General features: G+C 34.3%; 1 pseudogene across 1 annotated transcript; it reads right to left on the reverse strand.

Moving 5' to 3' along the window:
- Positions 1-17,666: 17,666 nt before the first annotated feature.
- On the reverse strand, positions 17,667-18,406 carry LOC101008703 (annotated as a pseudogene). The gene has a single exon (XR_002517761.2). The product of XR_002517761.2 is annotated as a translationally-controlled tumor protein pseudogene (transcript).
- Positions 18,407-19,845: the final 1,439 nt, after the last annotated feature.

Genomic DNA, 19,845 nt, shown 5'->3' on the forward strand with positions numbered 1-19,845 from the left:
ATGTTTTTGTTTGCTTTGTCAAAGACCAGTTGGCTGTATGTATTTGGCTTTGTTTCTGGGTTCTCTATTCTGTTCCATTGATCTATATTCCTATTTTTATATCAGTACCACACTGTTTTGGTGATGATAACCTTTTAGGATAGTTTGAATTTGGGTAATATGATGTCTCCAGATTTGTTCTTTTTTGCTTAGTCTTTCTTTGGCTATGCGGTCTGTTTTTTTGGTTTCACAAGAATTTTAGGATTGTTTTTTCTAGTTCTGTGGAGAATGCTGGTGGTATTTGATGGGAATTGCGTTGAATTAGTAGATTGCTTTTGGCAGTATAGTCATTTTCACAACACTGATTCTACCCATCCATGAGTATAGGATATGTTTCCATTTGTTTGTATTGTCTACGATTTCTTTTAGGAGTGTTTTGCAACTTCCCTTGTCTTTCACCTCCTTGGTTAGATATATTTCCAAGTATTTTTTTGGTAGCTACTGTAAAAGGGGTGGAATTATGGATTTGATTCTCAGCTTGGTCACTGTTGGTGTATAGTGATTTATGTACATTAACTTTGTATCCTGAAAGTTTGCTGAATTCATTTACCAGTTTTAGGAGCTTTTTAGGTGGGTCTTTAGGGTTTTCTAGGTATACAATCATATCACCAGCAAACAGCGAAAATTTGACTTCTTCCCTAGTGATTTGGATGCTCTTTATTTCTTTCTCTTGTCTAGTTGCTCTGGCTAGGACTTACAGTGCTATGTTGAATAAAAGTGGTGAATATATGGGACTTAATTACACAAAAAAGTTTCTGTACAGCAAAAGAAATAATCAGCAGAGTTAACACACAATCCACAGAGTGGAAGAAAATCTTCGCAACCTATACAGCTGACAAAGGACTAATGTTCAGAATCTACAAAGAAGACAAACAAATCAACAAGAAAAAAAAAACATCCCATAAAAAAGTAGGCTAAGGACATGAATAGACAATTCTCAAGAACAGATAAAGAAATGACCAACGAACATAGGAACAAATGCTCAATATCACTAATGATCAGAGAAATGCAAATGAAAAGCACAGTGCGATGCCACGTTACTTTTACAAGAATGGCCATAATCAAAATAATAATAATAATAATAATAAAACATGTCAGTGTGGATGCGGTGAAAAGAGAACACTTTTACACTGCTAATGAGAATGTAAGTTAGTACTATGGAAAACAGTGTGGCGATTCCTTAAGAACTAAAATAGAACACAATCCAGCAATTCCACTACAGGGTATCTACCCAGAGGAAAATAAGTCATTATACGAAAATGATACTTGCACATGCATGCTTATAGCAGCACAATTTGCAATTGCAAAAATATGAAACCAGCCCAAATGCCCATCAATCAACAATTGAATAAAGAAATTGTGATATATATGTATATATGTGTACATATATGTATATATGTGTACATATATGTATGTATGTATATATGTGTACATATATGTATATATGTGTATATGTGTACATATGTGTATATGTGTATATATGTGTGTATATATATACACACACACATATACCATGGAAAACTACTCAGCCATAAAAAGAAACAAAATAATGACCTTCACAGCGACCTGGATGAAATTGTAGACCATTATTTTAACTTAAGTAACTCAAGAATGGAAAACCAAACATTTATATGTCTTCACTTTTAAGGGAGAGCTAAGCTATGAGGACACAAAGGTATAAGAATGATATTGTGGACTCTGAGGACTCGGGGGAAAGGGTGAGAGGGAGACGAGGGATAAAAGACTGCACATTGGGTACAGTGTACACTGCTTGGGTGACGGGTGCACAAAAATCTTAGAAATCACCACTAAAGAACTTATTCATGTAACCGAACACCACCTGCTCCCTAAAAGTCTATTGAAATAAATAATAAATTTAAAAACCTATTGAAATAAATAATAAATTTTTAAAATGTGCATTCTGTAATCATTAGGCAGCATTCATTATTAAGCAGATAAACATGTTTCTTGGTATTATTTAAATATTCTTTATTTTATATATATATGTGTATATATATATTTTTTGAGACAGAGTCTCACTCTGTCACAAGGCTGGAGTGCAGTGGTGAAATCTTGGCTCACTGCAAACTCCACCTTCCGGGTTCAAGCCATTCTCCTGCCTTAGCCTCCTGAGTAGCTGGGACTACAGGTGTGCACCACCACGCCCAGCTAATTTCTGTATTTTTAGTAGACACGGGGTTTCATCATGTTGGCCAGGATGGTCCTTATCTCTTGACCTTGTGATCTGCCCGCCTTGGCCTCCCAAAGTGCTAGAATTACAGGCATGAGCCACCGTATCCGGCCTGTGTTTTTAATGATTTTTAAACCTATTATTGAATCAATTACTAAAAGTGTCTTAAAATCTGAGATTATAATTGTAGAATTGTTTATTTCTCCCTTTAGTTTTATCCATTGTTGTTTGAGGTTTATAGAAGATCCTTTGAGATATTCTTATATCATCTTTATAAACTGGCCTTTACAAGATTATAAGATACCCTTCTTTATCTATGATAATATTCTTTGATCTGCAATCCCTTTTGTCTGATATGAGTATATCCATCCCAGCTTTTTAACAGTTAATGTTTGCATGATACATGTTTTATATCATTTTATTTTTAAATTACCTGTGAATTTATAGTTTGTGTCTTCTGTAGAATGCATGTAGTTGAATATTTGTCATGTCTGATATTGTCTGCCTTTTAATTTGTTTTAATTCATTAACTTTTAATGTAATTATTGATATTATTGGGTTTAAGTTTACCATCTTGCCATTTTTCTCATTTTTCTATTTGTTCTTTCTTTCCTTCATTTCCTTGCCTTCTATTATATTGTTTTCTTTAATTTTAGCTTACTTTATTGTTTATTTAATATAAATAAATAAATAACTATGTAACTTGACATAAACTCTTTGTTTAATTATTTTCACTGGTTGCTATAGGGTTTATAATTGTGTGTGTGTATTTACTTGATCACAATCTACTTTAAAAAATATTAAACCAATTAATATATTAGAATCTTAAATTAGTATACTTCCATTTTTCCCTTTGTGTCCTTTGTGCTATTATCTTTACACATGAACTTGTGATAAATCCCACAATACCTTATTATTAGTCTATGCTTTATGCAACTAATTATCTTTTTAAAGATGTCAAGAAAAAAGAAAATCATTTTATATCTAACAAGATATATATTATTTTGATGCCCTTCCGATGTTAAAAGATTTTCCCATCTTGCATCCTTGTTGCTTACCTCAAGAATAATTTTCTTTTACTTTATTTTATATATTGCGGTTCTGTCGAGGGGAAAAAAAGAACTCCCAGCTTTTGTTTGTCTGAAAACATCTCCATTTAACCTTTAGTTTTGGAAAGTGATATTTTGAGCAATCTCCTTAAAGGCAATATTTATGAGGTATATTTAGAAAGGTATTCTTTTCCCTTCAACATTGTAAAAACATTGATTCATTACCTATGCCCTTGCATTGTTTCTAATTATACTTCTGTTGTTACTTTTACATTTTCCTCTTTATATAACATGCCCTTATTTTCTGTGATAGTTTAAGATTTTCTTTTTATTATTAGTTTAGAAAATTGATTATTATATACTTTTGTAGTGTGTGTGTGTGTATGTGTGTGTGTTTTGCTTGCGGTATATTATGCCTCTTTGTTCTAGATATTATGTTTTAATCAAAGGTGCACTATTTAATGTTTTGCTTTTTCAAATCTTTCATGAAAACATCCTCCTTCTAGGATTTAAGTATAAAACTGCTTGATATTCACTACACAAATATCTACCTCATAATAATGATAAAGTAGTAAATAATAATATTCGTGATATAGATATAAATATTGGTCTCTTACGTCTTATTTTCTTATTTTCAAACTTTTTTTCTCTCTGAGCTTATGTTTGGATTGACATATAGTCTGTTTTATTGACCTTTTCTTCTTTGAACTGAAATATTCCATTAAACCTATCCTTTTACACTTTCATTTTAGATCTTATATTTTTCCATTGTAGTATCCCCACCTAGTTTTTTTGAAAGTTTTAATTTTTTCAGCAATATTCCTCATCTCTTCACTCATTAAATACATTTTTCCCTCAAATCCTTAAGCATCTCTATATTTACTGTATAATAGCTATGTCAAAGTTCTTGACTCTAATTTCAACATCTCTAACATTTCCGGTTTTGTTCTTACTGAGTGTGTGTTTCCTCATTTGGCCATTGTTTTCTACTTCTTCACATGTCTACTTTTCTTTTTTTGACAAGAAGAACATAAAATCCATTGTCTTTGAGATTCTGGATTTTGTGGTTTTCTTTTAGAGACTGCAGAATTTTCTTCTGGCAGGCAATTAATTTTCTCATGTCCAAGATTTATCCTCTGAAAATAGATTATAGTCATTTTTTAGGTGGGTCTAGAAGCCTTCTTATTCCAGGATTAAATTATTCTTCTTCCTCAGTTGTGGCCCTTTTGGTGTCTTAATTAAAAACCTAAAATATTCAATGAGATTCATCCACTCTGGTTGATCAGAATGCCTGTTTTCTAACCTTGTGTGACCTCTGAACCTCTGGTCATCTCACAGCTTCCCAGTGTTTGTTTTCTGATACGTCTTGTAGAGTCTGACCCTCTGCATTCATGGTTTTGAATTTATGGTCCCCAGTACACATTCTGGTACTTCATCTCTATGCAGCTTCCTTTTCGGTGCTACCCCTTTCTACAAATTCCATCTACCTCAGCAGCCTTACACCCTGTTCATTCCATCTCACCTCATTAGGTCTGTAACAATCTGCTTGTGCTTTACCTACTGTACCAAAATCTAGAAATTTCCTCCATACCAAAGTTGGGACTATGATCAGGACCCTTTTCTCATAAATCATAAGCTTGTTCATCACATAAAGCAACATATGAAAACTCTCATTGCATTTATTTTCTTTAGCTTAGTAGCTGTTTTGGGCAAGAGGACTAGCTTAGTATCACTTACTCCATCAAGACTTAAAGCAGCCACATGAGTTTTGAAATGTGCCAGAATATTTCCCAGTTGGAACCTTATACTACCAAAATATAATGTCCTCCCTTCTTCCATGTTCATTGATTCAAGATGTACTCTTTTGAATATGACAATGATTGAAAATCAGCTTTAATTTCTTATAGCAATCATTGATTTAATGTAAATTAAAGTACATGAAAAGATGATTTCACCTGTGAGATACAATGCTGAAGACACACAATGAGGAAGAGTAACAGAGTATGTATTTTTTGATCTTAAAATCTCATACATAAACTTCAATTAGATGTAAATAGCTCTAGATTTGTTGCTTTGCAGAAAATTAAATTTAGAAAATAATTTAAGTACAACTGAGGCCACTTATTTTATCTTACAGATGGGGAAACTGTGTGCTAGAAATCTAAGGTTCATAAAGTTGGTAAGTAATAGATTTTGGTCTTTTAAAATTTCTTTTGCTTTCTACTTTAATAATCTTTCTATTATTATTTGGTTCAACAAGACACATTAACTTACATAAAGTTGCAACTCCCTTTTATGTTTTCTATAAATAGGCTACAGCAATTTAAAATCATGGGATTTTAGATTATTATTTTTCTTTAAACTAAGTGACCACTAAGTGATTGATGAAACACATATTTAACTGATTTGAGCATGCATGTTTCTAAGAAGGCCAGAAGCTTGCACAAACCTTATCCTGAACTTTCAGTGTGTGAACCTTGACATTCAGTCTTATTGGAACAAATTGTCTCTTGAGCATTCTACTTAATTCAATTTCCATCTGTTTTTAAAATATAATAACATTTCTTGAGATAATTCAGTTATTATTCTATCAGAAGTGTAGAAGTAACAGCCAGACTTAGGATGAAAAATAAAATCATATGAAATTCAATGACCTAATTGACAACTGTTCTCTCTCTCTTTCTCAAACATACACATACACACACACACACACCCCACGTGCACCATGAACTTTTTCATTATTTCCTAATAAAAGCAATGGAGATTTTTTCTTCTTTTTTTTAAAAAATCTAGTTTGTGTTAGAATTGCTAGACTCAATATTATATAAATGAATGCTAGAGGAAAATTATAACATTGTTTCCAATTTTTAATACTAGTACTGCCAATATGAGACCCATTGACCAGAAGGAAGTACTTTGTTCTATACAAATACTATATTCCATTCTTACTATGCACAGTAAGTTATAGAGAAACTTCTTTGTTACTTCATTTCACTCTCCCAAAAATCCTGTTAGCAGTTGTATCTATCTACTTCCTACAGCCCAGTGATATTAAGAAAATTGGCCAAAGTTATATGACTGGAGAATGGTTGAAACTAAGATGAAAACTAAGTATTTGGATGTCAATGCTATTAATTTTTAAAATGTATTATAATTTGCTCTTTCAGTTTAAAAAACACAGTGAAACTATATCAGAATTAACAAATGGAGTATTTTATGGGTAATTCAATTATGTCCTGATCTTGATAAGTTTTGCAACCTCAAATGGGCTGGCAAAAAATTCAGAATATAATTAGCTCGGTTTTGAGCAAATCATTCTAACTTCACTAATAATATTTAGGGTATTCCTGTGGTGGTAACGCATGATGTTATGGTTATAGGACAAATAAATAGTTGCATCCTAGTTTTATTTATTCTCTGTTTGTTCAAAGGATTCCCCAAATGATAAACACATAAAAGATAATGGCAAATGAAATACAGAGTACTTTTAATTACTTGTCAAGCTCCTACCTAAAATGCCGATGAAAATGATTACAATGATCTGTGAAATGGCAGATACTTTAACTTAAATGCTAAAATTTGAAATGCACCAGACTCGAGGGATTCTCTCTTCTCTTAAGTTAAAACCCAAACATGCACTTCTGGAAATTTATCAAAGACAAAAAGTACATGTTATGAACTGAATGCTTGTGTTGACCTCAAAGTTCACATGTTGAAAATTCTACCCTTCAAGGTGATGGTTTCAGGAGGTACAACCTTTGAGAGGTGATTAGGTCACTAAAGTAGAGCCTTCAGGAATGGGATTCATTTTCTCATATAATAGACGGTGAAAGTGTATTCATTGTTCTACCATGTGAGGACATGGCAAGAAGGCACTAGAAAGTGGACCCTCACCAGACACTGAATCTGCTGAAAACTTGATCATGGACTTTGCAGCCCTCAAAACTGTGGGCAATAAGTTTCCATTGTTTATAAGTTACCCAGTTTATGGTATTTTGTTATAGCAGCCTGAATAGACTAAGACAGTACATGAATACGTACCAGCCAGCTTAAGAAAAATAATATAGGACTTTCATGGAGACTTTGTGGCATTTTACACATTTCGATGGACACATGAGGGAAGAAAGACTAGCCTCTTTTAAATGACATTTAAATAATCAGTGACCCTTCTCTTTATTAAATATGACTGGATCCCTTTCTTAGAATGTGACACATCATATCAACAATTCTTGATAAACTAGAGATTTAGTGAATTATTGAAAAACATATATATTTTTCTTTCTATAGGCTTTCAAGGTTGGATATGAAAAGCAAAAATTAATGAAAATATGACATTCCCAAAGGGGATTTACAGAATTCACAAACTATCAGTAACCTTTATTAAATAATCAGATACAAACCAAGTAGTTATTTAATTTTGGATATGGTACAATAGTTAATCCAAATGTGATCAGATCATCATATCTCAAATATATGTTCCATGAAATGTAATCAAGAACTCTGAAATTTTACTTAATTCTATTTCTAGAAATATCCAATTAATTAATGTTTTAGAGACACCATCTCACTCTCTTACCCAGGCTGTAGTGCCATGGTGCCAGTGTAGCTCCCTGCAGCCTTGAACTCTGGGGCTCAAGCAATCCTCCCACCTCAGACCCCTCAGTAGCTGGGATTACAGGTGTCTTTATTGCCAACATGATAGTATTAAGCAGTGGGGCCATTGGAGGGTGACTAAGTTATGAGGGCACAGCCTTCATGAATGGGATTAGTCAACTTAAAAAAGAGGTGCAAGAGAGTTGTTTGCCCATTCTGCCATGTGAGAACACAGTAAGAGGCATCATGTATGAAGCATAGTGTGAGCCTTCACCAGACAGCTAATCTACTCAATTTGACAGTGAACTTCCCAGCCTCCAAAACTGTGAGAAATAAACTTCTATAATTTATAAATTATCCAGTCTAAAGCATTTTGTTATATCAGCCTGGATGAACTAAGATTATATTTATATGTATATACAATGTATACATGTGCATATATAAACATAAGTACATACAATGTATACATGTATATATATAAATGCACATGCACATACATATGGAAATAATATTCTTTATATATGTCTAGGAAAATCTCTTGGAGAACTGAAAAATAAACACACACACACATACATACCATGCTTATGGACAGTAGAATGTTTTAAGAAAGAGCTGTGATGTCTAGTTTGGAAGCAAATGAGAAGATCTTATTCTTATTTAAGAGATATAAAAATAACTAAATAGATAAAAACGACTGAATTAGGAAAAAGAGAGAATGCTATGGGCTGATTGTTAAGAGACATGCTTGAATGTTTGGAATCTCCACAAACTTTTGTTTATTTAATGTAAGCAGTTAGCTTTCTGATTCTCATATTCCACATATCCACAAATAAGACTCAAAACTTTATTCTGTATTATCAAAACACAAAATAAATGTAGATGGAATTTAAAAGCCAAAGATGCTACAAAGATTTTGACTACATGATGACATCAAAAAGACAATGAAGTCGATGTTGAATAAGACAAAGGACAAAATGTGGCATAACAGATACCGTCAATACTCTACCAAGCTCTCCTTGGATCCTTTATGCAGGTCCTGTGTGCCCTGCTCTGTCTTTTGAGTAATTCGTTTCTAACAGTGAGCACCTGTGACTAACTTTGAGGATGACTGTTGCATTATCACAGCACTTGCTTGGAAGGTGCAGATACTCAAAAGTATTGGACAGTCTTTATCTGCCTGTGATTGTTCTTAGCCAATGACTCTCTGTTGTAGGAGTTTCAATGCCTAGCTCCTTGGCCACAAGTATACAAATTCCGATAATAAGTTACAAAAGAGCTTTCCCCAGGGACTTCCCTCAAGCATTCTTCCTTGAAATCGCTCAATTGCTTTGCATCCTCTTCTGCTCTGTCCTAATCTCCTATTACCTTACTAGATTGTTCTGGAAAGTCACTCATGAGGACATAGTTATCTCAGAGTCTTCTGGGAAACTCAAAATAAGACAGATGATGATTTCTCCTATTATATATCACTTTATGGTTTTCTTTATTATATTACTTTATCTTCAATTCATCTTGTGAGGTGTTTATTTCAAAAATGGAAATGGTGAACCTCTAAAGGTTAAGTAATTAACCTGATATCATACAACAATTCAAGTGCAAAGTCAAAACTTAAACTTGAACCTTTCTCAGAATGTTAGAATATATATATTTTTTCAGTGACATCTATCCGAGTGTATGTTATTACAGAACACTTTCATTTGCAAGATAGTTCCCCTTATTTGATGGGAAAAATCTTGGCTTAATATCAAACACCATGGAGATATAAGATAAAAACAATTTTAGGGAAAGATAAGTTTATTTTACTTGCCTATAATATCTGAAGATGTAAGATCCTGTGAAATAAAGTTTTTAACAGAATGTCTTATTTGTTACTAATAGTAAGCGTGACTTTGAATGATCCTAAAATAAAAGTAAAACATGGATAAATTACATTTCTCCAAGAGACAATAAAAACATCCTGTTTAATTAACTACCTATCACTCTATCCAATCTGATGGACACTTAAAATATCACCTCTAGTGATTGCATTTGAAAGAAAATTACTTGAACGTTTTAATCTTTTATAAGTTTATAAGCAATAAACTGAAAAGCTAAAGTCATTGGTTAAATAAACAGACTACTTGGCTACAAAAACATTTGTGAACATAGACTTTTTTTCTTAATTTCTGAATATTGATGTAAACTGACTGCCTACCGTTAAAAAAACTCACCAGTTGTGCTTACCTAGCTGTTTTCCTGAAGTATAAGTGAGAGGCAGAGGATCTTAGTTTTTGATCATTTTCTGTTTTGCTAAGAACTCTTGAATTCTACAGAATATCTATAGTAAAAGGAATATGGTCCCTGTGACAGTTGTTTAAACTCTACAGTAATCAGAAATATACAACCTTTTAAAAAAATGTGCCGGGCACGGTGGCTCATGCCTGTAATCTCAGCACTTTGGGAGGCGGAGGCAGGAGGATCACCTGAGGTCGCGAGTTCGAGGCCAGCTTGGCCAACATAGTGAAACCCTGTCTGTACTAAAAATACAAAAAAATTAGCTGGGCGTGGTGGCGGGTGCCTGTAATCCCAGTACTTGGGAGGCTGAGGCAGGAGAATCGCTTGAACTCGGGATGTGGAGGTTTCAGTGAGCTGAGGTCACACCATTGCAAGCCAGCCTGAGCAACAAGAGCAAAACTCTGTCTAAAAAAAAAGAAAAAAACAAAACAAATGCATTGACGACTCTACCTTTAGTCAAGATAGAGTAACTGGTACTGGACTGAGTCTCTTAAAGCAAAAATAGAGAACTGGACAAAATGTATGAAATGTCTTCAGACATTGGACAGAATTCTGATCTCTGAGAAAAAGGGAAACTCAAGGGAGTTAAATGATTGCTCCCGTTTTCTACCGAAAGTCATTTCCCCAGCTGTAGCATAAAAGAGGCACAGTTTAGTAGTCTTATTGAGATGAACACACAGGAATGAATTTGGAGAAGCTAAAGTGGCTGACATATGTAGGGCAAATTATCAAAGTGAAGAGTACTCAAGAATTTGCATAGAGTCTCCCTCAGTCTATTGCTAAATATCAGTCTCTAAATGTGCAGGATTAGAATATAGGAGATTGGGCAAGGAACAATCATTGGTGATAGAACAACTACTTATGAGTCAAACAACTCCCGGAGTTCACAAACATTTGGGAAGCACCCAAGTTCTGGTTACACAAAAAGGAGGAAACATTATGAGTACTTGGAGCATTCTTTAAGAACCCAGAAAGCCCAAAACTTTAGAGTAGAAATAAACTACCCTGAATTAAAGTTGTTTGGTGGGAAAATATTGGCTTTATATCAAACACCACAGATATATAAGACGAAAACAATTTTAGAGAAATATAAGTTTATTTTACTTGTCTACGATACTTGGAGACAGAAGACCCTGTGAAACATGTAGACATGCTAGCAAAACTTAAAACCAGTAAATTGCCTACTTTCTTAAAAAATCCACATTGGTTAAAGAAAAACAACAAAATCCAGCATAAATCAGTCAGTAGCAACAAAGCAAGAAATATTAGAGATGATAAGATTAGTAAATGAGGTCTCAAAGCACACATTATGAATGTAAATATCTGCAAGGACTTAAAGGAAACATAAATACAATGAAAAGTAAAAACAAAAAAATTTAAAGACCAAGGGGGAAAAACATATGTAAAATGAAAAAATCACAAGGTAAGCTTAAAAAAATTTGGATATTATATTAAAAAATTGAAGATATTTCAGTTGAAACCAAACAAAATAAAATGCAAAGAGAAAAATGACTGAAATAAATTAACAGATCCTCAGCAAACTCTGGGGCAACATCGAGAAATGTAACAAAAGTGTAATTGGAGTACCAGAAGGAAATGGAAGAAAATGGAAAAGAAGCATTAAAAATAGCTTAAAATTTCTAAATGTTGTAAAAATATATGAAACCATGTGTCCATGTAGACCAACAGAGCTGAAGGAGGAGAAACACAAATAAAACCATAACAATGGACATAATGATTAAGTTGCTGAGTGCTAATTATATATATAAAAAACTTAATAGTCAAGACAGAAAGCTGAAGCCTTATGGGCTTATAATATCAGAGGACAGAGTTTGAGATAACCTGGCTTCTCTAGAAGCATGGGAATCACAGAGAAGGGGAGCACCTCTGAACAGGTGTTTTAAAAATCAAACTTTTGGCCAATAGTCAAATAATTCAGGTCCACGTGAGGATCTTAGAGATTGGGGGAAAATAAGGAGCAGTTGGAAGCTACATGAACAGAACAGAGACATCATCAAGTGCAATAATGGCGGAGACAAAATTTGCAGTTTAAGTTTTGTGATATTAATTCTATTAAAACAAAAGCAACAAGAATCCTCAGAAGAAACTAAAAGAATTCAGACGCACTATGATTTATTTTATATAATGTCCAGTTTAGTTTTCAACCCAAAGTATTAGACACAAAAAGATTCTGGAGAGTGTGACACATTTCCATGAAAATAAGAATTCAGTCAATAAAAAAAAGAGTGTGATTGAGATCAGAGATTAGATTGATGCAACAAATAACTACAAAAATTACTAAAAATACGTAAAGAAAAATATGGTTTTGTATCAGTGTGTAAACATATAAGTATTCTAAGAATTAAAGCTAACTTAATAAAAATTTTACAGCTAAAATGTGGCCAAAATTATTTACTGAATGAGTTTGTGAACACATTGTGTCTATCAGAAGAAAAGGACTTGTGAACTTGAGTAAAAATTAGTAACATTTTCATTATTGGAATAATAGGGAAAAAATATATATTTTCAAACTTAAAATATTTAAGTTCAAGAGTACAAGTGCAGGTTTGTTACACAGGGAAACTTGTGTCATGAGGGTTTGTTGCACAGAATATTTCATCACTCAGGTATGAAGCTTAGTACCCATAAGTTACTTTTCCTGATCCTCTCCCTACACTCACCTTTCAGCCTCCGAAAGGCCCAGTGTCTGTTGCTCTCCTCTATATATCCATATGTTCTCATCGCTTAGCTCCCACTTGGGAGTGAGAACGTGTGGTAGTTAGTGTTCTGTTTCTGTGTTAGTTTGCTAAGGATAATGGCCTCCAGCTCCATCTATATCCCTGGAAAGGACATAATCTCATTTTTCATTATGGCTGCATAGTATTCCATGGTGTATATGTACTACATTTTCTTTTATCCAGTCTATCATTGATGGCCAAAGATTTCATGTCTTTGCTATTGTGAATAGTGCTGCACTAAACATATGTTTGCGTGTGTCTTTATAATAGAGAGATTTATATTCCTTTGGGCATATGCCCAGTAATAGGATTGTGGGGTCAAGTGGAGAAAATATTAAAGAAAAATCTTAGTAGAAATAATAGATAAATATATTCCAGTTGTGTTTGAAAAACATTAACATACAAGTTCAAGAAGCTCGACAAACATCAAATAGGATAAACTCTAAGAAAACACCTTTGCATCAAGTCAAAGCCAAAACACTGAAGTCTGAAGATAAAGAGAAAACCTGGAATAATCTGAAAAAATATATATTCCTTATAAGGAACAACACTATGATTAATAGGCAATATTAATAATTATAAAGATCAGAGAACATTGGAATAACACATTTAAAGCAATGAAATAAGGAGTCAAAAATTTACATACATAAAAACTATCCTTTAAAAAGCAAGGTAAAATAAAGTATTTTCAAATAAACAAAACTGACATGACCAGCTGTCGGCAGATATTCCCTACCGTAAATTAAAGAAAAACCTTATGTCTGAAGGGAAATGTTAACAGATAGCAACTCAGATGTACAGGAGGAAATGAAAAGCAGTAGAAATAGTAAATATGAAAATAAATATAAACACATACAAATATACACATACATAGAGTTCTTCTATAAATTTATGGAAGAAAAATGCCTTACTATTTAAAGCAAACTATAACTTTTTTGTTTTTATGAAGTTTTAAAATTTAATATATGTGATGATAGTTGTAAGCATTGGGGTTAGGCACGGATGCATATTGTTTACAGTCTTCTTAATTTTATCCAAAATAATTCATTATTAACTCTAAATATATTGAATTATTTTGGATAAAATATTGGGATAACTTAAAGAGGCATATCATCACTCTTAGAACAACCACTGAAACATTATATAATGAGATGCAGCTCAATGAACAATTGGAAAATGTTAGAAATACCATTTACAATAGCATTAAAAACCATAAAAATTGAAATAAATGTAATTAAAAATGCATTACACAAAAATTAAAAAAAAAATGATGACAGAAATCAAGTAAGACCACATAAATGAAGAGATATACTATGTATACTACTGGAAGGTTCAATATTTTAAATACAGCAGTTCTCTTGGAATTGTCTATAGATTTAGGACAATTTTAATAAAAATATCAGTGTATGTTTTTGTTGACATTAATAACTTAATTTAAAAATATATGGAAATTCAAATCACTTAGGCTATCCAAGACAATTTTGGAAAAGAACTATCTTGGGAGACAAACTGTTTTTGTGTCTTACTGTAAAACTCCGTTAATCAATGCAGCTTGATATTGGAAAGCAATACATTCCAGAAATATATCTAAATTTATATTTGTAGACCAAGAGCTTTGACTAAGTTACCAAACAATTCAATGGGAAAAATATTTTTAACAAATTGCATGAGAGTAACTGGACATGCATATGGGTAAAATAAATTTTGATAGCTACCTCACATAATATGCAAACAATACTTCATGACATCATGGACCTATATGTAAAATATAAAACTATATAGGAAGTAGCAGAAAAACAAATAGGAGATCATCTTTTAAAATTTTATGTGAAAGCCATCTTCTAAAATGGCTCCCAATAATTCCCATCTTCTGGTATTCATAACCTTAGGTTGCCTGTTCTTGAGAGTGGATTGAATCAAGTGACTGACTTTGAATAAATAGAATACTACCACGTCCAAGATTAGATTACAAAGGAGTGTAACATTCTATTTCGCTTGTCTTGCTTGTGACATCTGCTGAAACAAGCAGCTATGTTTTGAGGTGTTACATAGAGAGGCCACAGACTGAGGCCCTCAGTCCACCAGACCATGAGGAGCTGAGTCCTGCTAATATCCACATGACTGAGCTTGGATGTGAATCCTTCCTTAGCTGACCCTTGAAATGATGGCAGCCCCATCAGACTCCTGGAAAGCAGCCTTGTTAAACAACAGCAGCAACAACAAGAATTGAGCTGTGTTAAGGGTCTTTGACCCTAAGAAAATTTGTATAATAAATACTTCCTGTTAGTTATAATAAATTCATTTTAATAAATGTAAACTGTGGGATAAGAAATATGGCTTTTTAAAGATGATAAGCTTTGGTGCAGTCACATAGTAATAGATAACTAATACACTTGGAATGAACAATTTTAGGCAGAACGCAGAACACACAAACTATAAAAGAAAACAAAAGTATAGACTTCATTGAAATTTAAAAATTCCATTTCTCAAGAAACTACTAAGAAAATGAATAGACAGACCACAAACTACCAGGAATTGAAACTACAATGAGATGCCACTGCCATTCACTGTTATTATTTTAAAACTTAAAGACAACATCAAATACAAAAGGTGGAATAACTTGACTGTCAAGTATGCTTTTGGGAATAAAATCATACGTTACAAATACATTAGAAAATTATTTAGGCTGGGTGTGGTGGCTCACACCTGTTATCCTAGCATTTTGGGAGGCCCAGGCCAAGGCAGGCAGAACACTTGAGGTCTGGAGTTCGAGACCAGCCTGGCCAACATGGTAAAACCCTGTCTCTACTAAAAATACAAAAATTAGCTGGGCGTGATGGCACACCTGTAATTCCAGCTACTTGGGAGGCTGAGGCACAAGAATTGCTTGAACTCAGGAGGTGCAGGTTACAGTGAGCCGAGATCGTGCCACTGCACTTCAGCCTGGGGGATGGAGTAAGACTCTGTCTCAAAACAAAACAAAGAAACAGAAAAAAAAAAAAAACCAGACATGTAACCTATATGCACCAATTTTACTATAGTCAGCAGTGTTTCCCCCCAAATTTATGTTCATCTGGAACCTCAGACTGCTACCTAATTTAAAAATAGAATATTTACAGATGTTTTTAGTTAAAGATCTTTAAATGAAAGGACTCTGGGTTTAGAATTGGCTCTAAATTCATTGATTGGTGTCTTTATGAGAGAAAGGAAAGGTAAGATTTGGAAATAAAGACATCGAAAAGAAGGCCACTTGAAGATGGAAGCCAGCATTGGAGTGGTACAGCACAATCCAAGAAATGTCAAGGATTGATGGGAGCTCCCAGAAGCTGTGAAAAGGCAAGGAAGGGTTCTTCCCCAGAAACTTCAAAGGAAAGTTGCTCTGCCAACAAGTGATCTCAGACTTCTGGCCACTGAGAAAGAATAAATTTCCATTGTTTTAAGCTATGAAGTGTGTGGTAATTTGTTATAGCAACCCTAGAAAACTAATACATACTTCTGGGCATTTACCCAAGAGAAAGAAAAACATATATCCACAAACAGACTTGAACACAAATGTTCATAATGGTTTTATTCATAACTGTGAAGCATCTATATGTTCCTTGACAACAGAATGGATACATAAATTGTGATATATTTATATGATGGAATACAAATCAGTATATTTAAAAACCCACAAACAAACAAACAAACAGAAAATCCTCATGCAACAACATGAGGAAACCTCTAAACATATGTTGAGTGAAAATAAAACCAGTCACATAAGAATATCTTTTGTATGCTTTTATTTATATGAAGCACTAGAATAGGCAATCAGAGCTTTGGTTGCCTCAGCAATAGTGGGAGGCATAATTAATGTGAAATGACATAAAGGAAATTTATGGAGAGATGGGAATGTTCTACACTTTGATAAGAGTGTGGATTATGCTAGTAAAACATTTATGATTTGTGCATTTCTCTATGGAAAAATTATATCTAAATTACATTGAAAATACTTCAGTTAAAAAGCAAAAAATATTTTGTAGCACAAAAATAGATAATACAAGACAGTGTATGCTGGAACTTAAGACTGGGAGCCAGAATGCAAACATTATTTTAGGCAATATATGATGTGCTTTTTTTTTTTCTTTCCAACTGAATTAGTCTCCTTTTATTCTCTTGGTAATCTCTTCCAGTTAACTAATTCCATTGTCAGTGATGAAATGTGTAAAGCTCCACTTCAGATGTTGGCACTGCTATGAACATGGTCTTTCCCTTTATTGCAACTCACAATCAAAACCTTTGATTCTTCTGTATATTCCAGTCCCAGAAGTAGTTTCCACTGTAGAAGTTAATTGATGAGTCTTATTCTTTCTAGTAGTAGCTTACAACCAGGCACTAGCTTCTCCAGGAACACTACAGGATGAATTTAGTTTAAATATGTATTAAACTAAAAGGCATTCTCTCAACTGGGTTAAAATGCATTTTACTTTTAGACAACCTACATGACTTGTTTTTCTTTCTTCTTTTTTGAGACGGAGTCTCACTCTGTTGCCAGGCTGGAGTTCTATCTCGGCTCACTGAAACCTTCGCCTCCTGGGTTCAAGCAATTCTCCTGCCTCAGCTTTCCGAGTAGCTGGGACTACAGATTCGCGCTAATTTTTGTATTTTTAGTAGAGATGCGGTTTCACCATGTTGGCCAGGATGGTCTCCATCTCTTGACCTTGTGATCCACCCGCCTTGATCTCCCAAAGTGTTGGGATTACAGGTGTGAGTCACTGCCCCCAGCCAACATGTTTTTCTTAAAAACAATGCCTCCACTCTGAATGAATTATGGTCAAAATAAATGAAGAGCTCAAGATGGCATCAGTTCCATTTGTCTTAAGTCCTGGTGTTGTGTGGATGACAATTAGAAGCCAGTTATGATGACAGGTGATAGATCCAAACTAATTGCCAAATTTGTTAATATTTTTCCATTTCCAAACCATCCCTAAAGAAAATCATATGTGGGGTCACACCATCCTCACGGTAGTCCAGTAGAGCAACCATGCCATCTGAATTCATGTTTTCACCAATACAGAACTGGTAGTTTTTGAAATTAACAGGGATGTGCTTGATTTGTTCTGCAGCCCCTGTCATAAAAAGTTTTACTCTTTCTGGTCTCTGTTTTTCAAGTTTGCCTTTGATTGATTTCATGTAATCTTTGATGTACTTCTTGTAGGCTTCTTTTATGAAACTTGTTTCCTGCAGGTGATGGTTCATGACAATATCGACAGCAGTGATTACTGTGCTTTTGGTACCTTCGCCCTCGGGGCCCTCAGCGGAGACATTCCCACCAATGAGCGAGTCATCAATGATACCTTCTATCCTACTGACCATTTTCCCCACCACCTCCCAGCACTGCCCGTTCGCAATCTCACGGATCTTGTAGATGTAGGAGAATATCTCATCATGGCTGATGAGGTCGCGGTAGATAATCATGATGGTGACTGAAGGGAGACTACGGCGGCACTAGCTTAGCAGGAGTGGAAGCTCCAAGGGAGCACGGTGCAGCCAGAGCAGCATTCAGTGGAACCGGCGAGCGGGTGGAAAAGCATGATGTGCTTTTAGAGCAGCGGGTTTGCATCCAGAACTTGACTTGAATCCTACTCTAATGTTTCATATCTGTGTGAACTTATGCATGGTACATAAACGCTGAACCTCATTTTTTGTTATTTGTAAATGGAGGTATTTATACCTACATTGCACATACACAGTAGGACGTACTGAAATAAAATAGTGCATATAAAGTGCTCAGTGATTTGTAGACGTGATACAGTAAATCTTCACTTCAATGGTTCTCAGATTTCCCATGACTAATGGAGTACTGCTAGTGATTATCAAAGTTGATTTTCACCAACACCTGCATAATGAAGATGTTGAGGGAATAGGGCTTGGATAGAAAATAAGAAAACAAATGGACAATGCAGGTATGGAAAGGAAAGCAGAAATAATATTTTTTAACACAAATAGTACCCAACTCAATTTTCTTTGGGAGTATATCTGGAATATAGAGACAAAGGATTATAAGTAATTATTCTCTCAAGCAATATTTATTGAACACATCCTATGTTTCATAAACTATTCTGGGTACTGGGGACTACAACAGTAAGTCCATTGGAAAAAGTTCCAGCCAACATAGAGCTTATATGCTGCTGGTGGTAGAGAGAGGCTATACATAGATATACCCAAAAAACTTATTTAAAAAGCAGGTAATAGAAAGTCCTGAGTTACTAATAAAAGAGGTACTGAGTTAGAGTGAGACAGAAGATGTAAAATAAGTTGAGATTTTGGTGAAGGCTTCTATAAGGAGATGACATTTAGGCACAGAGCTTTACAAAATAGTCAACTGTGTGATGATTTTTGTATTAGAGTAATCCTAGAGGCTATAACTAACAAGTGCTAAAATATTAGTGGCTTAGTGTATTAGGGCTTTCTAGAGGGACAGAACTAATAGGACAGATATATATATATGTATATCATAGTTTATTAAGGAGTATTAAACTCACACAATCATGAGGTTCCACAATAGGCCCTCTGCAAGCTGAGGAGCAAGGAAGCCAGTCTGAGTCTCAAAGCTGAAAACTTGAATTCTGATGTTCGAGGGCAGGAAGCATCCAGCACTGGAGAAACATGTGGTCTGGGAGGCCTAGCCAGTCTACCTTTTCACGTTTTTCTGCCTGCTTTATATTCTCTGGCAGCTGATTTAGATGGTACCCACCCAGATTAAGGGTGGTTCTGCCTTTTCCACTGACTCAAATGTTAATCTCCTTTGCCACCACCTTCACGGACACACCCAGGATCAATACTTTGCATCCTTCAATCCAATCAAATTGACACTCAGTACTAACCATCACACTTAGTAAAATAGAAATGCATTTTTTTGTTTGTTTTTGTTTTTCTGTTTTTTAGATGGAGTCTCACTCTGTTGCCAGGCTGGAGACCA

This window comes from Papio anubis, chromosome 13, assembly GCF_008728515.1.
Source record: "Papio anubis isolate 15944 chromosome 13, Panubis1.0, whole genome shotgun sequence".
Lineage (NCBI taxonomy): Eukaryota > Metazoa > Chordata > Mammalia > Primates > Cercopithecidae > Papio > Papio anubis.